This window comes from Saccopteryx bilineata, unplaced genomic scaffold (genome assembly GCF_036850765.1).
Source record: "Saccopteryx bilineata isolate mSacBil1 unplaced genomic scaffold, mSacBil1_pri_phased_curated manual_scaffold_25, whole genome shotgun sequence".
Taxonomy (NCBI): domain Eukaryota; kingdom Metazoa; phylum Chordata; class Mammalia; order Chiroptera; family Emballonuridae; genus Saccopteryx; species Saccopteryx bilineata.
Genome location: NW_027095451.1, coordinates 22,900 through 43,176, shown reverse-complemented (window position 1 = coordinate 43,176; position 20,277 = coordinate 22,900). Strand labels below are relative to the sequence as shown.

Sequence of the window (20,277 nt, the reverse complement as noted above, 5' to 3'; positions counted from 1 at the left end):
GCAGGAATGAGACGCTGTCCTGGGTGGCTCTCGGCCCAAAGCAGACTCTCCACACCAGGCCTGTGCTGCAGCCCGGCACCGACAATGACACCTATGCCATTCTGTAAGTGTCCCCTATCCCGATTTGTTCTCTGCATCCTGCCGCCCAAGGCAGTCTTTCCCTTAGGTCATGGTGAGCTTCCCACATCCTCCCCAGCTCATCTTGACTGATGGGATTTTCTCTTGTTCTTGAACTCTCCTCTTCTTCCTTCCCCTTCTTACTATTGTTCCCAATTTACCAGTACTTTACTTGTAATTGCCCATATTATCTGTCCTTATTCATCTTTTTAGCCCATCATTTTATTCCTTCACCTCCACTCTCCCACTTTTGTTCCAATTTCTTTTCCAGCAATGTGGCCACGGTGCAGTGGAATGTAGTGTCCCGAGGACACCATAAATGCCACCTCTTCATGGAGAGACTACTTAAGCTCAGCAGTCAACCGCTCTTCAGGTCACAGTACAATCTTTGGACCTGGGGCTCAGTGTCCACCCACATCCTATGGAGGAGGCTGAACAACCTGCAGCAGACTGCTGCTCCTCCAGAGCACACTAAGCTGTCACTTTCACATCTGGATTTTCTTCAAAGTTTGAATTGAAGCTTTCCTGGAGTCATGGAAGTTATTACATAATAATCTCTGTATCCATAACCAGTGGAACTACTTTCTTATACAACTGAAGAGAAAGCCACCCCGATTGTGTGTAACTTCTACTCCTGCAGAAATGAGACGCTGTCCCAGGTTGCTCTTGGCCCAAAGCAGACTCTCCGCAGCGTGACTGTGCTGCAGCCCAGCACCAACGAAGACAACTTCACCACCTTGTAAGACTCCCCTGTCCTCATTTGTTTTCTGCATCCAGCCGCACAAGGCAGCCTATTCATGAAGTCTTCCTGAGCTCCACACATCTTTCCCAGGTCATCTTTTTTTTATTTTATAAAATTTATTCGTGTAAGCATACAGACATTTTTAGGTGGGAAAGGTGATATGCAGATTTCACTACAAGGATCAACAAATCCATACGGGGGGTGGGGAGGGGCGGCAGCAGTGCATCATTGGCAGTGGACAATGCCAAACGGGCGTCAGATGAGAGCACTTCAGTGGTGGAAAACTTCAAATAATAATTTACAGCTTTATGAGGCAAGATATGGTCCAATTTAAAACACTTAAGAAATAGTACCATCAGTGAAAACCGAAATCAATTTCTAAGCGTACCTAAAAAGGGTTGTAAGGCAAAAAAGTAAAATTTGCATTTGTTGAGGTACAAATAGGAGTGTTCCTTAAGAGGGGCATTAATTATTATTAATGGCAAACCGTGCAAATACAAAATAAAACTCAAATCACTGGTCACGTAATTCAAAATTACCTCTAATAAAGGCAAGGTAATAGACTCAAGTTATGGCCTGTCAAATATTTACTCCACTGACATTATCTACAGAAGCACTTGGCCAATTTGTACACAGTGATTTCTTATGCACGCCAAAAGGGTTTCTGTAATAATGGCACTATATACAAATCTGTACACTGACCCACCAGAGCGATCTCTGTCTCCCGGGAAGGGGAGGTACAACTTAAAGCTGGATACCTGAGGTTTCATTTCTTCAGTTGCCTTATCGTAATCCGAAATATACATTTCAGGGGTTTTGTTTTTAAAGACACTTTCCTTGATAGGTGCACTATGGTTAAAATTAAAAACAAGAATGATAAAATGATCGCTTGAAGAGGCTGACTCTCCCCACACCCCATCTAAAGACTTATCTGGCCAAGGCCAGAGAGGAAGGACCCTGAGGCCCCAGACAGGCAGCCTCGGCTGTGGGACAGCCCTCGATGGTGCATCTTTGAGCAGAGTCAGCAAAGGCTCTCGTTGACTTTTTAAAGGAGGAGGTTAAAGAAGAGAGAGAGAGAAAAAAAAAAACCCAAATGCCAAAGGAATTTCAATGGGATGAAGTTCCTCCGCCACTTAGAGAATATTTCTGGAGCCGCTGAACAAGCTGAGCCACAATGGCGTCCGAGATTCCGGGGCATGCCTCTTCTGCCAGGTAGATGGCCCCTCGTAGCTCTTCTCTGGACCCCGTGTTACCTCCACACGCCTGGCTTTTCTCCTTCAACTCTGCAAACAGCGGAGAAATAATTGTAGATAAACACTGAGAGAAAGGCCTCTTTTGGATGTCTTTCATCTTATTTCTTTCTAAATCTGATGGCTGAAGAGCTCCATTCTCAAGACTCTTCGGATCCTTCTCTGGGATCATGAAGATCCAGTCCCCAGAGTCGCTGCCTCTGGATGCTTGGCCGTCCGTGTCCGTTTCCGTGTCAGAATCTTCAGAGCTGGAGTCTTCGTGGCTCTGTTCGGCCTTCCACCTCTTGTACCTGTCGATGAGCTCAGTCAAGTAGGATGTTTTCTTTGCATTGCGTATAATAAACTTGTGCTTCAGTAACTCCTGAGCAGTGGATCTAAAGCTCGGCTCCTTATTCAAACAGGCCTCGACAAACTCCGTGACGGGCCTGCTGTAGTTTCCTTCCAGCGTTGGGGATTGTTCTTTGGAATAAGGAATAAGACCTTCATGGGGTGCAACTCAGAGTAAGGTGGTTCCCCTTTTGCAAGCTCGATAGCTGTTATGCCCAGGGACCAGATGTCTGCCTTTGAGTCGTAGGCTGACTGTTTAATGACTTTGGGTGCCAACCAGAATGGGGTACCCACAAAGGTATTTCTTTTTATCTGGGTGTCTGTCAGCTGGCCTGCCACTCCAAAATCGGCCAGCTTTATTTTACCTCTCCATGTTCCGAGAGCAGAACATTGGCAGCTTTAATGTCGCGATGAATTTTCTTCTCTGAATGCAAATAATCAAGTCCTTTCAGTATTTCTCTTAATATAGTAGCAATCTGTGTTTCATCTAAAGGGCCAGGTTCTAATAGATCTAGTGCAGAGCCTCCACCAAGATATTCCATTGTTATCCACAATTTAGTATCCTTCAGATAGGATCCATAATATTTGGTTACATATGGACTGTCACACTGACTCAGCACTGTGATTTCTTGTTGAAGGTCCTCTATCTCATCTTCAGCTTCTTCCAGATCAATGATTTTTATGGCAACCACTTTCTGAGTCTGATTGTCAATGCCTTTGAACACCTCACCAAAAGAGCTCTTTCGAATTTTCTCCAGTTTTGTAAAAAGCTCTTCTGGATCTGCTTTTAGGTTCTGCATGCCGGGCAGGCCCGGCTGCACTGCAGAGTGAGCAGTGGCCGTCAGGACGGCCACGTCCTGGGACGGGACAGCCGGGCCACAGGGATTCACTTGGGCGACGAGGCCCGCGGGCCACGCGCAGTCCTCGGGTGGTGGGGTTGCCGCGGACCAGCGCAGCTTCCAAATAACGGTGCGGAATTAAGGAAACACACTTTGTCAGAACAAAACCAATGGGACCGGGAGGACTCCTCAAACTGCCTGGCAGCATCTGAGTGCCTCACAGCCTCAGTTCGCTTTATTATATGGACCTATGCAAATCAAGGACCCTGATACAAAGTTGCACATCAAAGGCTAAGACAGGAACTCTCCCAAGGCAAAAACAGTATACATTAGTGAATTTTACAAACATCTGAAAACAAAGAGTCAGAGGAAGGGTATGTATATTGCTTCCTGCAACCCAAGGAAGGCAGGGGGGTGGGTGCAAACACAGAGCATCAAAGCCAAATATGGAGATGGAGGGGGTAGAACTTAAGCCCCCTGCCAAGCCTTGAATCTATAATGGCTTTTTGCCATTACCGGTCCACAACATATCCCCCTTTTCTTTTTAATTTGTGTGCGGAGATTTGCACTCATCTGATTTTCTAATTTGGAGGCAGACGGAGAAAATACAGAATAAACACAAAATTAGTATAGCCAATGCTAACAGATACCCAAAACAAGTATACTAATACATCACAGTAATTAAAGCCTTTAAGCAAACTCTTTAAGCTAATAATACAATAAGAATCTATAAAAGAGTAATGTCCTTAAAGTGTTCACCAAGTCCAAGTTGGCACCAACACCATTCCAAATCTCTGCAAATGCAACCCAACCCCAGTTCAGTCCATCAAAAACTGTCACAGGAGCAGGAGTCCAGGAAAAGTCCACTTTCAGGAGAAGTCCACATGGCACTGGAATTGCTGTCACAACTCCACACTCTGCAGCTAGCATCAAAGTCCCAATGACCGCTGCTTCCCAGCTGGCAATGACCCAGGTAGACTGGAAAAGCCATCTGCAGCACGCATGAAGACGGAGCTTCCGTTTTCTTTAAACTGGAAAGATGAACCCAGGGGTCCTATACTGGAGCTTTACAGCCATGGAGTGGTGAGGAGAACCTTGGGATACACCAAGCTGGGTGGCAGAGGTAATTTTGTAAACTGGCAAAAAAGGAAAAAAGGAGCTCTGAATTAGGAGTAGGTCCTAGCCTAAACTATGAGTGGGGCATTGAGGCAGGAGGAATAAAAGAAAGACTGTATATTAATCAAAGCAGCAGAAAACAGGACTATCAATACCCACAACAGAGATCTTCGAGGGAAGAATAAAAAACCTGAATATTCAGGCAAGACCTAGTTAAATGACCCTTGTGTAAATGAGACCAGTCTACCAGCTACTTGGAAGAAATACCCCAGGCTCGTCCACAGTGTTGTAGCTGGGGCTGACGGCCCTGGGCACCTTTTAGCCTTCAGTGGCAAATCCCAGTATTCTGGGCAAGGTTAGGTCACAGGTGGCTGGAGCAGGGCTGGAAGAGACTGAACCCTCCCTTAGAGGAGTGAGGGGGAAGCCTACCTTCCAGTGTGTCCCTTCTTCCTCACAGCAAAGGCATGTAAGCCTGGCAGGCTTTGGCTTAAATGACCATCCTTTCCACTATTGAAGCAGGGCCCTGATGAAGTTCCAGTTGGAGCGTTGGAGCCTCTGAGGGCGTATGCCAAGAGCTAGTATTTTACCTGATCTCTTTTGGGCTTTTTCGGCCTCTTGGTACCTTAAAAGCCATGCTCAGAAGATCTCGCTGAGGGGCTTGAGGGTCCCTATCTGCCTATATATCTGGAGCTATTCAGAATAGAACAAAACAGTGTCATTAGCTGGAATCAAATAAAAGTAAAAAAAAAAAGTAGTAGTTTGCAGGACAAAAATTTGGGCATCTCTTGTACATCAGCATTCAAGATAAACTGTTTGAAGTAAAAAGCGTAACAGGGTAGACCTGCAGGAGCTCCAGGACATGACTCCCCCCCCCCCTTTCTTTTTATATTATTTACAATTGAATTACACTTTACAATATTTTGACTTCAAATATTGCAAGAAATTCTTGACTTTGTTAACTTTTAACAAAAATAGAGTAAAAGCACCTCCAAACAACATTCCCACACTTATCAAAACACCCGCTTAACATTAATTAACAGGCACTTTAGAGAGTACATATCAAAACTGAAAAATCCCATTGTGATCTTCATTATTCTTCTACAGCAAAAAAATCTTTACACCTTTATTATGTAAATCTATGCTGCTTCAAGCCTTTCACTTGCGGCCTGGAGCAGCCTGGCCAAACCAGCAAGTCTTTTGGATCCAAAATGAGCGTGCTCTACTTATTCCAAACAAAATTATATTTATATAGGGAAATGAAATTATTCCCGTTTTGTTTTCAATACTACAGCCGGCACTTCCAAAACTATTATTATCATTACTTTTCATGTAAGGACTTATTCAGGCCTTATAAACAAAAACACTTAGACATTAAACAAAGACTTCACATACAATCACACAAATCAAGAGTGAAACCCGGGGTTTTAGAGATTGAACTATGGCCTGCTTGATCTTAAGTAGGGCTATCTTAATAGGAACGTAATAAGGATATATACTAAACAGAGATCTCTCTCGAAAAATCTCAAGACGGCCGTATGAGATTTCTATTCAGCAATACCCAAATCAGCCCCCCTTTCGCCCTCTTTTCAAGCAATGGATCAGGAAAATAAAATGATCTAAAACATTAAAAAAAATTAGATAATAATTGAGAAAGGGAAAAGAGCATAGTAACTCTTATGCAATTGCTCTTGTGAAGTGAGTCTCTCATCTAGAATCATGGTGTCTCACCAGTCGTTCAGGGATCCACCGAGGAGCTTCAGCAGACCTAGGAAAAAACACACACATATCCTCGGCCCCATAAGAGAACAGGGTCTGGCCCTTGCCAGATTCCTGTGAGTGGGTCCCTCCATCGCACTTCAGGGAAGGCTTTCCTTGCAGGGTTCCAGAGTCTCTCTGCTGCTGAATGACCCTGTACATCAGTATTTAAAAAATTTAAAGTGAAAAGAGCATGACAAAGAAGATTTGCAGGAGTTTGAGGGTATAATTCCCCTTTTTTAATTTTTTCCAATTGGTTTTTAAGTGTTTGATGTGCACGCTCTACAATGCCTTGACCCTGGGGATTGTAAGGAATTCCCGTCCTTAGGTCAAGTCCAAAAGTCTGACAAAATGTAGTAAATGCTTTTCCTACATATGCAGGAGCATTGTCAGTTTTAATCCGTTTAGGAAGTCCAATAATAGAAAATGCATACAAGCAGTGAGCTATAACATGTTTAGCAGCCTCTCCTGTTCTGGCAGAGGCTACTATAAATCCAGAATAAGTATCTACTGTAACGTGGACAAAGGATTGTTTGCCAAATGAACGTATATGAGTAACATCCATTTGCCAAAGTTGCCCCGGTAGGAGTCCTCGAGGGTTAATTCCAAACGAAGGGACAGATTGTAATATAGGGCACCTTGGACAAGATTTAACAATCTGCCGTGCTGCTTCCCGAGAAAGTTGAAACTGTTTACGCAGGGCTGCAGCGTTCTGGTGATGGATAGTATGAGACTGAATTGCTTGATCTGTCATGGTTGCTCCAATAATTTTCTTTTGGGTAGCTTGATCAACAAGGGCATTCCCTTGCGCTAAAGCTCCAGGGAGCATGGAGTGAGCTCGAATATGTCCTATAAAACACGGAGCTGTATGTTGACGTACAAGTCTTTGAAGAAGGAGGAACTGCTGAAATAGTTCCTCATCAGCAGTTGTCCCTAAGACAGCAGTCTCTATAGTGGAAACAACCATAAGTAAATATCTGCTGTCTGTATATAAATTAAAGGAGGAGTATGGCAAATGCTGAAAAGCCATGATAATGGCATGTAATTCTACTCTTTGGGCTGATTTTAAGGTGACTGTTTCAGTGTAAAGCTGTCCATTGATTATTAAGCCTGCTATTCCTGAGCTGGATCCGTCAGTAAAGATTGTAGGTGCTTCAGGAATGGGCTCATTAACAATTGTCTTAGGAAATATAAAGGTAGTAATTAATGAAAATTGAACTATTTTATCAGCTGGGTAGTGAGAATCAATTTGGCCTGTAAAATTTGCAAAAGCGATTTGCCATTTTGTGGAAGTTTCCCAGAGCCATTGTTGTTGATCCTTTGAAAAAGGAACAACAATAGTCTGTGGCTCAAAACCTATAAGCTGCAAGAGTCGCCTACGCCCCTTGATAATCAAGGAGGCAACAAGATCAAAATATGGAGATAAAACTTTCTTAGGAGTAACAGCTAAATGAATCCATTCAATAGGACCTGAAGCTTGCCACAATAGTCCTGTTGGAGTGTAACTTGAGGGACATATTAGTAGGGCAATTGATTCCTCAGGATTTATGCGTTTTAGTTGTGCTTGCTGCAAGACCTTTTCTACAAGCTTTAAAGCTTGTTGTCCCGCAGGTGTAAGTAGCCGAGGAGAAGCTGGTTCAGCTGAGCCTCTAAGAATATCAAAAAGTGGCTTCAGTTCTCCAGTAGTTAATTTCAAGGAAGGTCTAAGCCAATTAATGTCTCCTAACAGTTTCTGGAAATCGTTTAAAGTTTGCAAATGATCTGTCCTGATTTCTATTTTCTGTGGGCGAATTTGTTGTCCCTCAATAATTTGTCCTAAATAAGAAAAAGGTAAAGATTGCTGTACCTTTTCAGGAGCTATATAAAGTCCTGATTTTTTCAGAGAATATTCTAGTTGTTGCAAAATGGTCAACACAGTGTCTTTATCTGGATGAGCAATAAGAATATCATCCATATAATGAATTATGTATGCCTTAGGGTGTTGCCTTCGTACTGGAGAGATGGCTTGAGCAACATATTTTTGGCACAAGGTAGGACTATTAGCCATACCTTGAGGCAAAACTCTCCAGTGGTATCGCTCCATGGGAGCCTGAAAATTAAGTGAAGGAACACTGAATGCAAAACGCTTGCAATCATGAGGGCTTAAAGGAATAGTAAAAAAGCAATCCTTCAAATCAACAACTATAAGGTGATAGTTCCATGGAATGGCAGTAGGAGAAGGAAGTCCTAGCTGGAGAGGACCCATAATTTCCATAGTCTTATTTATTGCTCTCAAATCTTGTAATAGCCTCCAGTTTCCTGATTTCTTTTTAATGACAAATATAGGCGTATTCCATGGACTATTAGATGGTTCAATGTGCCCAAGCTGTAGCTGTTCCTGTACCAATTGAGCAGCTGCCCTAAGTTTCTCCTGAGAAAGGGGCCATTGGTCTACCCATACAGGATTATCTGATTTCCAAGTAATTGGGTCTGCACAGTGCATTATTGGGGTAGCAGGAGCTACCAAGGCCCCTATGCAAAATTTTGATATCCTAATCCATGCCTTCTGGTATTGGGTGCCACTTCTATGGGGGTGAGAATTCCTCGCTGTTCTTTCCCTAGACCCTTAGTGGGCAAAAATCCCTGATCAAGCATTTGAGTGCTAACTAAACTATTAGGACTGACAAGCAATGCCCCCATATTTTTCAAAACATCTCTACCCCATAAATTAACTGGCATTCCAGGGAGCACATAAAGCTGAAAAAATCCAGAATGACCTTCTTTATCTTCCCATTGTAAAAAACTAGAACTTTGTTGAGGGGATTTACTCTGCCCTATACCTTGTAATTCTGTGGCTGCTGCATGAGTGGGCCAGGAAGGAGGCCAATGTAGCTTTGCAATAACAGATACATCAGCCCCAGTATCTAAAAGCCCTTTAAATTTACGCCCTTGTATTGTTAGTTCCATTTCAGGGCGTTCCTGACCTATTTTTTGAATCCAATAGGCAGTATCAGTGGAGCCAAATCTTTGATTCTCTTGGGGTCCCTTTAGCAGGGTTTGGCCTTGTCTTAAAAGAGGTAAAAGGATTAATTGAGCAATTTTCATATCAGGGGAGATAGTGACTATATTCCTCAAAGTGTGAGCCATTACTTTAATTTCCCCTGTATAATCAGAGTCTATCACTCCAGGAAGAACAAAGAATTCCCTCATAGTTAAACTACTTTTGCCTAACAAGATTCCTACTGTGTTACTGGGAAGTGGCCCAAAAATTCCAGTGGGTATGGCTTGAGGTCCCATCTCTGGAGTCAATACAAATTGGGAGGTGGGACTGAGGTCCAGTCCTGTACTGCCTGTTGTTGCCTGGGATAGTTGGGCAATGTTTGGCCTACTGGAATCTGAATTTGCTGAGGAAACACTGACATTGCCCCTATTGTTTGATGGGGCCGGGGAGGGCCCCATTGTCCGTTTCCCTGTCCTGCGGTAGTACATTTAGGCCTCCCCTTATTCTTCCAATGTTTCCCATGTCTACAGAGTGGGCAGAGGTCCGGAGCCTTAAGGGCTGGCTGTCCTTGAGGGAGAGGCCGAGACCAATATCCGGGGAAAGCAGGGCAGTTTTTAGCAAAATGCCCCGAACCCCCGCATTGAAAACAGTTTCCACGGGCAAAAGTACTTCCCTGACCTTCCTTCCTTCGCTTGTTCTGTCCTTTATCAAAATTTTGTCCTGGAAATCTTGCCTTATTACCTGTGGTAAAGGCAAGACCTTGCATGTATGAAGCCCAACATCAGCGCAAATTCTAATATAATCCTCTATATCTCCCTTCTTGCGGTGAGGCCGAAGTGCAGCCTGACAAGCAGAATTAGCATTTTCATAGGCTAGTTGTTTTATTAAAACCTTTCCCACATTTTTATCCCCTACTATTCTTTCAACTGCTTGAATTAGCCATGAGACAAAGTCTTGAAATCGCTCGTCTGCACCCTGCCTAATTTTACCAAATTCTTCTGGTTTGGTCCCTGGAATAGGCAGGCATTTCCATGCCTGTGTGGCTAGCTGATTAATTATATCATAAATAGCTGGTCGATATTCTAATTGAGTTGCCATATGGGCATACTGTCCTTCTCCAGTTAACATATCTACAGTAACAGCAACCTCCTCTTGCTGATTTTTCTCATCCAGCTCTATAGCCTTTTCATGAAAGTTTGACTTCCACAACAAATAATCACCCCCAGAGAGACAAGCACGAGCAATCGCCTTCCAGTCATTTGGGGGAAGAGCCTTTGCACTAATGGTATCTAATAAACCAAGTGTAAAAGGGGCAGTAGGCCCATACTGAGCACAAGCAAGTTTAAGCTCTTTCAGAGTTTTAAAAGGTACAGGTTCATGTTCTCGCACTAGTCTCCCTGTATCATCCTGTCTTTCCACAATAGGAAAACAGGCAAAGCCATCTATTGTTTCCCCTATATTTCGAGCCTGGTCTATAGATTGTTGGAGAGGAGATTTCCCAGATTTTGAGCTATAGACTATGGAATCAGCCCGATAAGGGAACGGAGGAGCAGAGGGTTGAATGTAGGAAGGAGCTGAGGGCAGCGGAGGCCCCGCGGCTAAGGCAGCCATAGCCACGGATTTTTCATCCCCCCTGTCATCCTCAGACTTCAAGTTATCCTCATATTCACATCCCTCTGTTTCCGGCTTACCCTGATACTCTTCAGACAATGATTTGTCTTCATATGGAAACATTTTTACAAAAAGGTCCCTTACTTTTGACCCTATCTGTCCCATATTCTTTTACTCCCAACTACACTTTCCCCAAAAACTTTCTTTACTCACTGTGCGCACTTCACTTTGGGGAGTTCCGTCACCTTCCTTCAGTTTTAGTTTCCTCGTACTCAAGTCGTCTGTTCGGGCGCCACTTGCCGCGGACCAGCGCAGCTTCCAAATAACGGTGCGGAATTAAGGAAACACACTTTGTCAGAACAAAACCAATGGGACCGGGAGGACTCCTCAAACTGCCTGGCAGCATCTGAGTGCCTCACAGCCTCAGTTCGCTTTATTATATGGACCTATGCAAATCAAGGACCCTGATACAAAGTTGCACATCAAAGGCTAAGACAGGAACTCTCCCAAGGCAAAAACAGTATACATTAGTGAATTTTACAAACATCTGAAAACAAAGAGTCAGAGGAAGGGTATGTATATTGCTTCCTGCAACCCAAGGAAGGCAGGGGGGTGGGTGCAAACACAGAGCATCAAAGCCAAATATGGAGATGGAGGGGGTAGAACTTAAGCCCCCTGCCAAGCCTTGAATCTATAATGGCTTTTTGCCATTACCGGTCCACAACATGGGGTCAGCCGGCCAAGCTCGAATCCAGCTTCCGTGGAACAGGCCGGAGCCCGAAGCCACACCGGTCCCCATGGGTCCCCAGCCAAACAGTAGCTCAGAAGCAGGTGACAGACGGTGTCTCCATACACAGTATGAGGGAGGGGCTGCGAGGCATGGGGGGCCTCATCTCAAGCGGACCTCACCGCTCCTGCTGCTGCTCAGCTGGTGCCCGGCCCCCCAGCTGATCTTGACTGATCAGCTTTCTGATCAGTGGCTTTTCTTTTGCTTTTCAACTACCTTATCTTGATTCTCCTTCATACTATTATTTCCTGTTTAAGAGTCTTTACCTTGTAATTGTCCATACTCTTTTTCCTTATTCATCTTTTTAGACCATCAATTCATTCCTTAACCTCCACTCTCCCATTTTTGATCCATTCCTTTTACAACAATGTGGCTACCCTGCAGCAGACTACAGTGTCTCGAGAACACCCAGAATGACACCTCCTCATCCAGAGTCTGCTCAAGCTCAGCAGTCAGAAGCTCCTCGAGTCACAGTCCAATCTGTGGACCTGGGGCTCACTGTCAACCCACATCCTATGGAGAAGGCTGAACAACCTGCAGCAGACTACAGCTCCTCCAAGCACCCTGAGGTAGCACTTTCACATCTGAATTCAGTTCAGGGTCGGCAGCCAAGCTTGCCTGAAGTCATGGAAGGTATTATATAATTATCTCTGTAAACAGACCAGCACGACTACTGTCTTCTACAATTGAAGAGAAACCCACTACAAGTGTGTGTAACCTCTACACCTGCAGGAATGAGACGCGGTCCTGAGTGGCTTTCGGCCCAAAGCAGACTCTTCACAGAGTGCCTGTGCTGGAGCTCAGCACCGACAGTGACACCTTTATGGCCTTGTAAGTTTCCCGTATCCTCATTTGTTCTCTGCATCCTGCCGCACAAGGCAGTCTTTTCCTTACGTCTTCGTGAGCTTCCCACATTCTCCCCAGCTCATATTGACTGATGTGATTTTCTCTTGTTCGTGAACTCTCCTTTTCTTCATTACCCTTCTTATTATTCTTTCCCGTTTCCTAGTATTTTACTAGTAATTTCCCATATTATCTATCTTCTTTTTTTCTTTTGTGAATCTGGAAACGGGGAGGCAGTCAGACAAACTCCCGCCTGCTCTTGACCGAAATTCGCCCGGCACGCCCACCAGGGGGCGATGCTCTGCCCATTCGGGGCGTTGCTCTGTTGAGACCAGAGCCTCTCTAGCGCCTGAGGCAGAGGCTACACAGCCATCCTCAGCGCCCGGGAAAACTGCTGCAATGGAGCTTCGGCTGCGGGAGGGAAAGAGAGAGACAGAGAGGAAAAAGAAGGGTAGGGGTGGAGAAGCAGATGGGCGCTTCTCCTGTGTGCCTTTGCCTGGAATCGAACCTTGGACTTCTGCACGCCAGGCCGACGCTCTAGCACTGAGCCTACCGGCCATGGCCCATATTATCTTTCTTTATTCATCTTTTTAGCCCATCACTTCTTTCCTTAACCTCAACTCTCCCACTTTTGATCCATTCCTTTCACAGCAATGTGGCCAACCTTCAGCAGACTACAGTGTCTCGAGGACACCGGAATGACACCTCCTCATCGAGAGACTGCTCAAGCTCAGCAGTCAACCGCTGCTCAGGTCACAGTTCAATATTTGGACCTGGGACTCAGTGTCAACCCACATCCTATGGAGGAGGCTGCACAACCTGCAGCAGACTAGCTCGTCCAGAGCACCCTAAGGTGTCACTTTCACGTCTGAATTTTCTTTAGTGTTTGAAATGAAGCTTGCCTTGATTCATGGAAGGTATTATATAATTATCCCTGTATCCAGAACCAGTGGAACTACTTTCTTCTACAACTGAAGAGAAAGCCAGCACGAGTGTGTGTAACCTCTGCTTTTGCAGGAATGAGACGCTTCCACGGTGGCTCTCTGCCCAAAGCAGACTCTTTACACCAGGCCTGTGCTGCAGCCCAGCACCGACAGTGACTTCTTTACAGCCTTGTAAGTTTCCAGTATCCTCATTTGTTCTCTGCATCCTGCTGCACAAGGCAGTCTTTTCCTTAGGTCTTCGTGAGCTTCCCACATTTTCCTCAGCTCATCTTGACTGATGTGATTTTCTCTTGTTCTTGAACTCTCCTTATCTTCATTACCCTTCTTACTATTGTTCCCTCTTTACAAGTATTTTACTTGTAATTGCCAATATTATCTATCTTTTTTTTTTCTTTTGTGAATCTGGAAAAGGGGAGGCAGTCAGACAAAACTCCGCCTGCTCTTTACAGAAATTCACCCGGCACGGCCACCAGGGGACAATGCTCAGCTCATTCGGAGTGTTGCTCTGTCGAGACCAGAGTGTCTGTAGCGCCTGAGGCAGAGGCCACAGAGCCATCCTCAGCGCCCGGGAAAACTTTGCTTCAATGGAGTTTTGGCTGTGGGAGGGAAAGAGAAAGACAGAGAGGAGAAAGAAGGGTAGGGGTGGAGAAGCAGATGGGTGCTTTTCCTGTGTGCCTTTGCCTTGGATCGAGCCTTGGACTTCTGCACGCCAGGCTCACGCTCTAGCACTGAGCCAACTGGCCATGTCCCATATTACCTTTCTTTCTTCATCTTTTAGCCCATCACTTCTTTCCTTAACCTCAACTCTTCCACTTTTGATCTATTTTTTTCACAACAACGTGGCCAACCTGCAGCAGAAATTTGATCTAAGTAAATTCAGACTAAGAATACTTGTAAGTGCTGTGTAATTGTTCAATAGGCAAACAGAATGGGGTGTGCAAAAGATAAGAGGTGGAATATACAGTTGTTGAGATTATCATCAGCCATTCATTAGGCTGAAGTAAAGTTTGAGGAAGGAGACTGGTGAGAACTTGAATGAAATGGTAATGATCCTTAAATTAGGGAATTTGCTTATTTTCAAAATAATTTCAAGAGTACTGAAATGATGTTTTTCATGAGATTGGTTGAGAAACACACGAGAAGACAAACTCAAAGAATAGTGTGTTTCTAAGTAGCATTTACATAGGAAATATATTACTGCTCACAAAAGTTAGCCTTTCAGTTTTAAAATATAATGCTCACAAAAATATGAAATATCCCCTAATTTTTGTGAGCATTATATTTTGGAACTTAAAGGCTATGTCTTAATGAATTTGGTTTGCTTTAAAATTGCATATTCAGAGAAGCTGTATTCTTAACTGAAATAATTTAATTACAGCAGATATAATAGTTATAGTGACATTAATAACTTGGTATGTTGACAGTTAATATAGAGAATAGAATTTTTGTTTTCTGTAACTTCATGGACATATACTTTTTAAAGATTTTATAAATTAAGTGAAATTTTATGAGGTAAATTTTTTTGAAACATTTTTAAGAAATTATTGAGTACTGTTTTCATTAGCTATTTCTATTTTTATCATTATTGTCATGGTCTAATGAATTGAATATCACTCATGTATTACTATATGTATAGTATTATAATGAAATAGCACAAAAGAGAGAAAATAACTCTCTATTATAATGCAAATACATGGTATTGTCTTCTAGCATTTTGTGTTTCCAGGCTGAAATCACCTATAATCATATACTGTTTATTTCATTCATATAATTGTTCTGTAATTACAAATTTGATTATGTACCTAAAGATTTGGTAATGAACGTAGTTTCCAAAAATATGCTTCATTTTGGTCAAACACAGACACACACACACACACACACACTCACACGCATGCATGCATGCAGTGGAAATGGAAATGTAATGGCAGTATCAGACTAGTTTGGTGAAATGCCTATCAGTTTTAGTAATAAGATATATTAATTTTGGACACATTATAGAGAAAATTAATTGCATTAAAATAACTATGGTTGTTTTTGTTTAATTTTTAAAAAGCAATGTAACTTCCAAAAAAGGGAATGCTCATTATTCTTTCTTTGAAATTATACTTAATTAAAAATGTAAATATTGATTGTTTTTAAATTTATTTTTAATTATAGATGACATACAATATATTAGTGTTAAGTGTACAATATAGTAATTCAACATTTATGTATCATACAAAGTGATCATCACAATAAGTCTAGTAATCATTTGTAATCATCCATAGTATTATGATGCTATTCACTCTATTCCTTATGTTGTACATTTCATCCCCATGACTTTATAACTCAAAGTGTCAACTTCTTTCTAATCTCCTTCCTCCATTTTGTGTCTAACCCTCCACTCGCCTCCCATCTGGCAACCCTCAGTTTGTTCTCTGTATCTATAAGTTTGTTTCTATTTTGTTTTGTTTGCATCTTTGTTTAGCTTTTTAGAGCACAAATCTGAGAATATACCAATAGCCCCTCTTCAGTGGTAGTCTTGAATTCCAAATTTTATTCCCTGCTATAATGAGACTGTTTAAGATCTACATTCATTTTTTACTCTGTGTTCTATTTTCTGCTTGGCTTATTTTCCTTTCATCCTGCACAGCATAAAATTTGAAAAATGCTTTGAGTGGAAAAGCAACAAGAAAGGTCTGGCTCCTATTTCTGCCAGTATCTCCTCTTCTGATTGGATTATTTCATTGGCTGTCATCAGAGAACTGAAGCCCAATTTCTTTCTTCCTTTACCCATGAGATACAGATGGCTCAGAACTGCTGCTTGATTCTTAGCTTCTGAGCCTTACACACAATGAATAAATCAGCTAGGGCAAGAGTGGGAAAGTGATCCCATAGTCTCTTTTCTCTTCTCCCTCAGATCAGAACCCAAACCTGCTTCTTTAACTGCTCTTCCTTGACTTTAAACAGTTTCATGAATTTTAGCCAGTTTGTATAATCAGTTTTATGGGTTGCTCTGTTATAAACTAATCTGTCATACTATAAGTGAAAGCTAAAAAAATAATTTCAGACTAATGACCATTAAAATTTACTTATATCGGAGAGGGGCGAGCCGAGTGCCCCCGCCCAACATGCAAAGGCCAGCAGTGCGGGAGCGGGGGCTCAAGCAGGCGCCGAAGCAGAAGTGGGGCCTGGAGCGCGGCCCACACTGCGCTGCTGAGGGAGACCGGGCCACCCAGCTCGGCCGGCTGGCCGCGGGGCCACGGCCACGGCGGAGGCCGAGAGCTGGGAGCCACGAGATTGGAGGTGGCAGGACCTATTAGCAGAATGTGTCCTCCCCTTGTGTGCAACCTCGAGGCCACCGAGATGACTGCTGCAGCCTGGCTCTCACGAGCACCCACGTCTTACTAGCCAGGAGTCCACCAGGCGCCATGGTGTTCTAGCCCCTAAGAGCTGCCTGTGACCTCAGGTCTCCACAGGCCTGGGATTGGTACAGCAGTAAAGTCACCGTGGAGAGGCCAGGGTACCACAAACTTATGGATTTTGACAAGAAAGGAGGAAAAGGGGATTTGGAGGAGGGCCGGAGAATGTCCAAGGCCGGTGGCCGGACCAGCCACAGCGTCTGGAGCACAGGGACCAGTTCGGGGGTCCTGATGGTAGGCCCCAACTTCTGGGTTGGGAAGAAGATAGGCTGTGGCAACTTCGGGGAGCTCAGCTAGGAAAGAATCTCTATACAAGTGAATACGTAGCTATCAAATTGGAGCCCATCAAGTCCCGGGCACCACAGCTACACCTGGAGTACCGCTTCTACAAGCAGCTCAGCACCGCAGAGGGTGTCCCTCAGGTCTACTACTTCGGCCCATGCGGGAAGTACAATGCCATGGTGCTAGAGCTGCTCGGGCCCAGCCTGGAGGACCTGTTTGGCCTGTGCGACCGCACGTTCACACTCAAGACTGTGCTCATGATCGCCATCCAGCTGATCACGCGCATGGAGTATGTACACACCAAGAGCCTCATCTACCGTGCCGTGAAGCCCGAGAACTTCCTGGTAGGGCGACCAGGCAGCAAGCGGCAGCATGCCATCCACATCATTGACTTCGGGCTAGCCAAGGATACATTGACCCTGAGACCTAGAAGCACATCCCCTACCGTGAGCACAAAAGCTTGATGGGCACAGCGCGCTACATGAGTATCAACACGCACCTGGGTAAAGAAAGAGCAGAGCCGCCGTGATGATCTAGAGGGACTGGGCCACATGTTCATGTACTTCCTGCATGGCAGCCTGTCCTGGCAGGGGCTCAAGGCCGATACGCTCAAGGAGCGCTACCAGAAGGTCAGGGACACCAAGCGGGCCACGCCCATTGAGGTGCTCTGCAAGAGCCATCCAGAGGAGATGGCCACGTACCTGCGCTATGTGCGGCGCCTGGACTTCTTTGAGAAGCTGGACTACGATTACCTGCGCAAGCTCTTCACTGACCTCTTCGACCACAGCAGCTTTGTGTTAGACTATGAGTACGACTGGGCAGGTAAGCCGCTGCCGACGCCCATCGGCACAGTCTACTCAGACCTGCCAGAGCAAACTCAGCCAAGGGAAAAAGCCCAGCTGTACAGCAAAAACCAGGCGCTGAATTCCACCAATGGGGAGCTGAATGCCCACGACCCCACCGCTGGTCACTCCAATGCCCCCATCACAGCCCCTGCAGAAGTAGAGGTGGCGGATGATACCAAGTGCTGCTGTTTCTTCAAGAGGAGAAAGAGGAAATCATTGCAGAGACACAAATGACCCTGGCGGTGGTGCCCTACACTCTCCTGCTGCAGTCCCTGGGGGAGCTTGTCTTGGTGGCCACAGCCAGGACATAGACTGTGGCCCTAGCTGCTCGCCCCCACATGGGTTACTTCCTTCACATAAGACTTTGGCCGAAATTTCTACACCTGTGTCTAGTCCTCCCTTCCACCAAGAGCATTAACTATTTAAAATAAGGAAAAGAAAACAGTGGCCACCTGCCCTGCGCCCCTCCCACCATGTCTGCTGAAGTGAGTAGTGTGACCTGGAGGCCCGGGCCACCCATGCCGCCTAGCCCACCCTGTTAGTGTCATAAAGTCTAGTTTGTCTCCCTCTATCCAAAGGCCATCTTCTCGAGGGGGTGCTGTAGGACATTGTTGCCTGGGGTGGTGGTTGAGCCTGCCGTGGGCCTCCCCAAACCAAAGGGGAAGGTGGGGTGGGGGTGGCACCCCAGCCAAAATGCTGCACCAAAGCTTGGACAGCTGGCCCGCAGGTGCTCTGCTGCACCTGCTTCTGAAGTCTGGCGCGGCCACCCATGTGGCCACAGGGCTGTGCCCGGTGTGGGGGCTTCTTGTGTCCATGCTCAGGCTGCTGAGCCACAGGAGACAAGCGCCTTAAAGCCCCATCTCAGCCCACAGGTGCGGCAGAAGCCAGGTAGTCAGGGTTGGGCGGGCAGAGCTGCTGGGGCGTTTGCGGCAGCTTGTGCGTCTAGGTGTTGCTATAAAAAGTGTACAGAAGACCTGTGGTGGCGCAGTGGATAAAGCGTCGACCTGGAAATGCTGAGGTCGCCGGTTCGAAACCCTGGGCTTGCCTGGTCAAGGCACATATGGGAGTTGATGCTTCCAGGTCCTCCCCCCTGTCTCTCTCTCTCCTCTCTCTTCTCTCTAAAAATGAATAAACTAAAAAAAAAAAAAAAAGTGTACAGAAATGGCACTTCCGTTTCTCTTATGCTTCCTGGAAGCCATAGAACTTAGGGGCTTTTTAAAAAAATAATAAAGGAAAAATAAACAAAAAAAAAGAAATTTACTCATATCTTTATGTGACTATTTTTCATCCATGAAGTGTTAATTCAAGTATTATGTCTTCAACCAAACATTCCTTGACATTACTTTTCAAAATTGCCATTTGTTCTTATTCTCTATTATAGCACATCCTTATATTATAGCATTATCTTATCTACCACTACATTAACTGTGTGTTTATATTCAAAGTTTACTTCATTCCACAATGGATATTTTAAAACAGAGTAGAATCATTGGTTTTGATCATCTCAGTAGTCTCTGCATCTATAGTGGACATACAGAATTGCTTATTGGCTTGGAGAAGCATGTGTCTGTGTTGGAATTGATGGTCAAGAAAGTGAAAGGGGTATGGTTAACATAAATATTAAAAATACAAACAAAACACAGATGAGAGGGTAAAAATGTCAGAAAACATAAGTAATTTTCTTCCAGGTTATAATGTTAACTTAAAACTCAGAAAATACTGAAATATAAACTATTTATTTATTTTTAACAAGAGAGAGAGAGAGACAGGAAGGGAGAGAGATGAGAAGCATCAACTCGTAGCTGTGTCATTTTAGTTGTTCATTGATTGCCTCTTATACGTGCCTTGATGGGGGGTGGGACTCCAGGTGAGCCAGTGTCCCCTTGCTCAAACCAGCAACTTTGGGCTCAAGGCAGTGATCTTGGGCTTCAAACCAGCAACCTTTGGGCTCAAGGCAGTGATCTTGGGCTTCAAACCAGCAACCTTTGGGCTCAAGGCAGTGATCTTGGGCTTCAAACCAGCAACCTTTGGGATCAAGGCAGAGACCATGGGATCATGTTTATGATCCTATGTTCAAGCTGGTGAGCCTGCACTTAAGCCAGTGACCTCAAGTTTTCAAACCTGGGTCTTCAACATCCCAGGTCAACACTCTATCCACTGCATCACCACTGGTCAGGGTGAAATATAAATACAAACTTTTAAATATATTAAAAAAAAATAGGCCTTGGCTAGTGAACTCAATCAGTTAGGAAAGTCCTCCGAAACAACAAGGTTACGAGTTTGATCTCCAGTCAGGGTATACACAGAAAGCAACCAAAAAACGCACAACTGAGTGAAATAACAAATGCTTCCCCCTTCCCCCTTCCCTCCCTTTCCCTTTTCTCCCTCCCTTCCTCTCTCTGTCTCTCTAAAAAGCAATAAAAATCAAGCTCTAGCTT

The 20,277-nt window shown here is 44.5% G+C and overlaps 1 protein-coding gene and 2 pseudogenes across 5 annotated transcripts in view; 2 read left to right on the top strand and 1 right to left on the bottom strand.

Annotated features, from left to right (window-relative positions):
• The window catches only part of LOC136318287 (potassium channel subfamily K member 13-like), a 28,689-nt gene extending 12,983 nt beyond the window's left edge, over window positions 1-15,706 (top strand). For 2 of the 5 annotated variants that reach the window (XM_066250660.1, XM_066250659.1), the window contains 2 exons: window positions 5-103; window positions 389-1,931. The gene's annotated coding sequence lies outside the window, so the exon portion shown is untranslated. Of the gene's footprint in view, window positions 1-4; window positions 104-388; window positions 1,932-12,256 lie in introns of those variants that run through there. The other 3 variants (XM_066250663.1, XM_066250661.1, XM_066250662.1) reach the window with 3 other exon arrangements.
• LOC136318283 (serine/threonine-protein kinase 24 pseudogene) lies at window positions 1,592-3,294 on the bottom strand (annotated as a pseudogene).
• A 115-nt stretch (window positions 15,707-15,821) lies between the features above and the next one.
• On the top strand, window positions 15,822-19,855 carry LOC136318285 (casein kinase I pseudogene; annotated as a pseudogene).
• The last annotated feature ends 422 nt before the right edge of the window (window positions 19,856-20,277 follow it).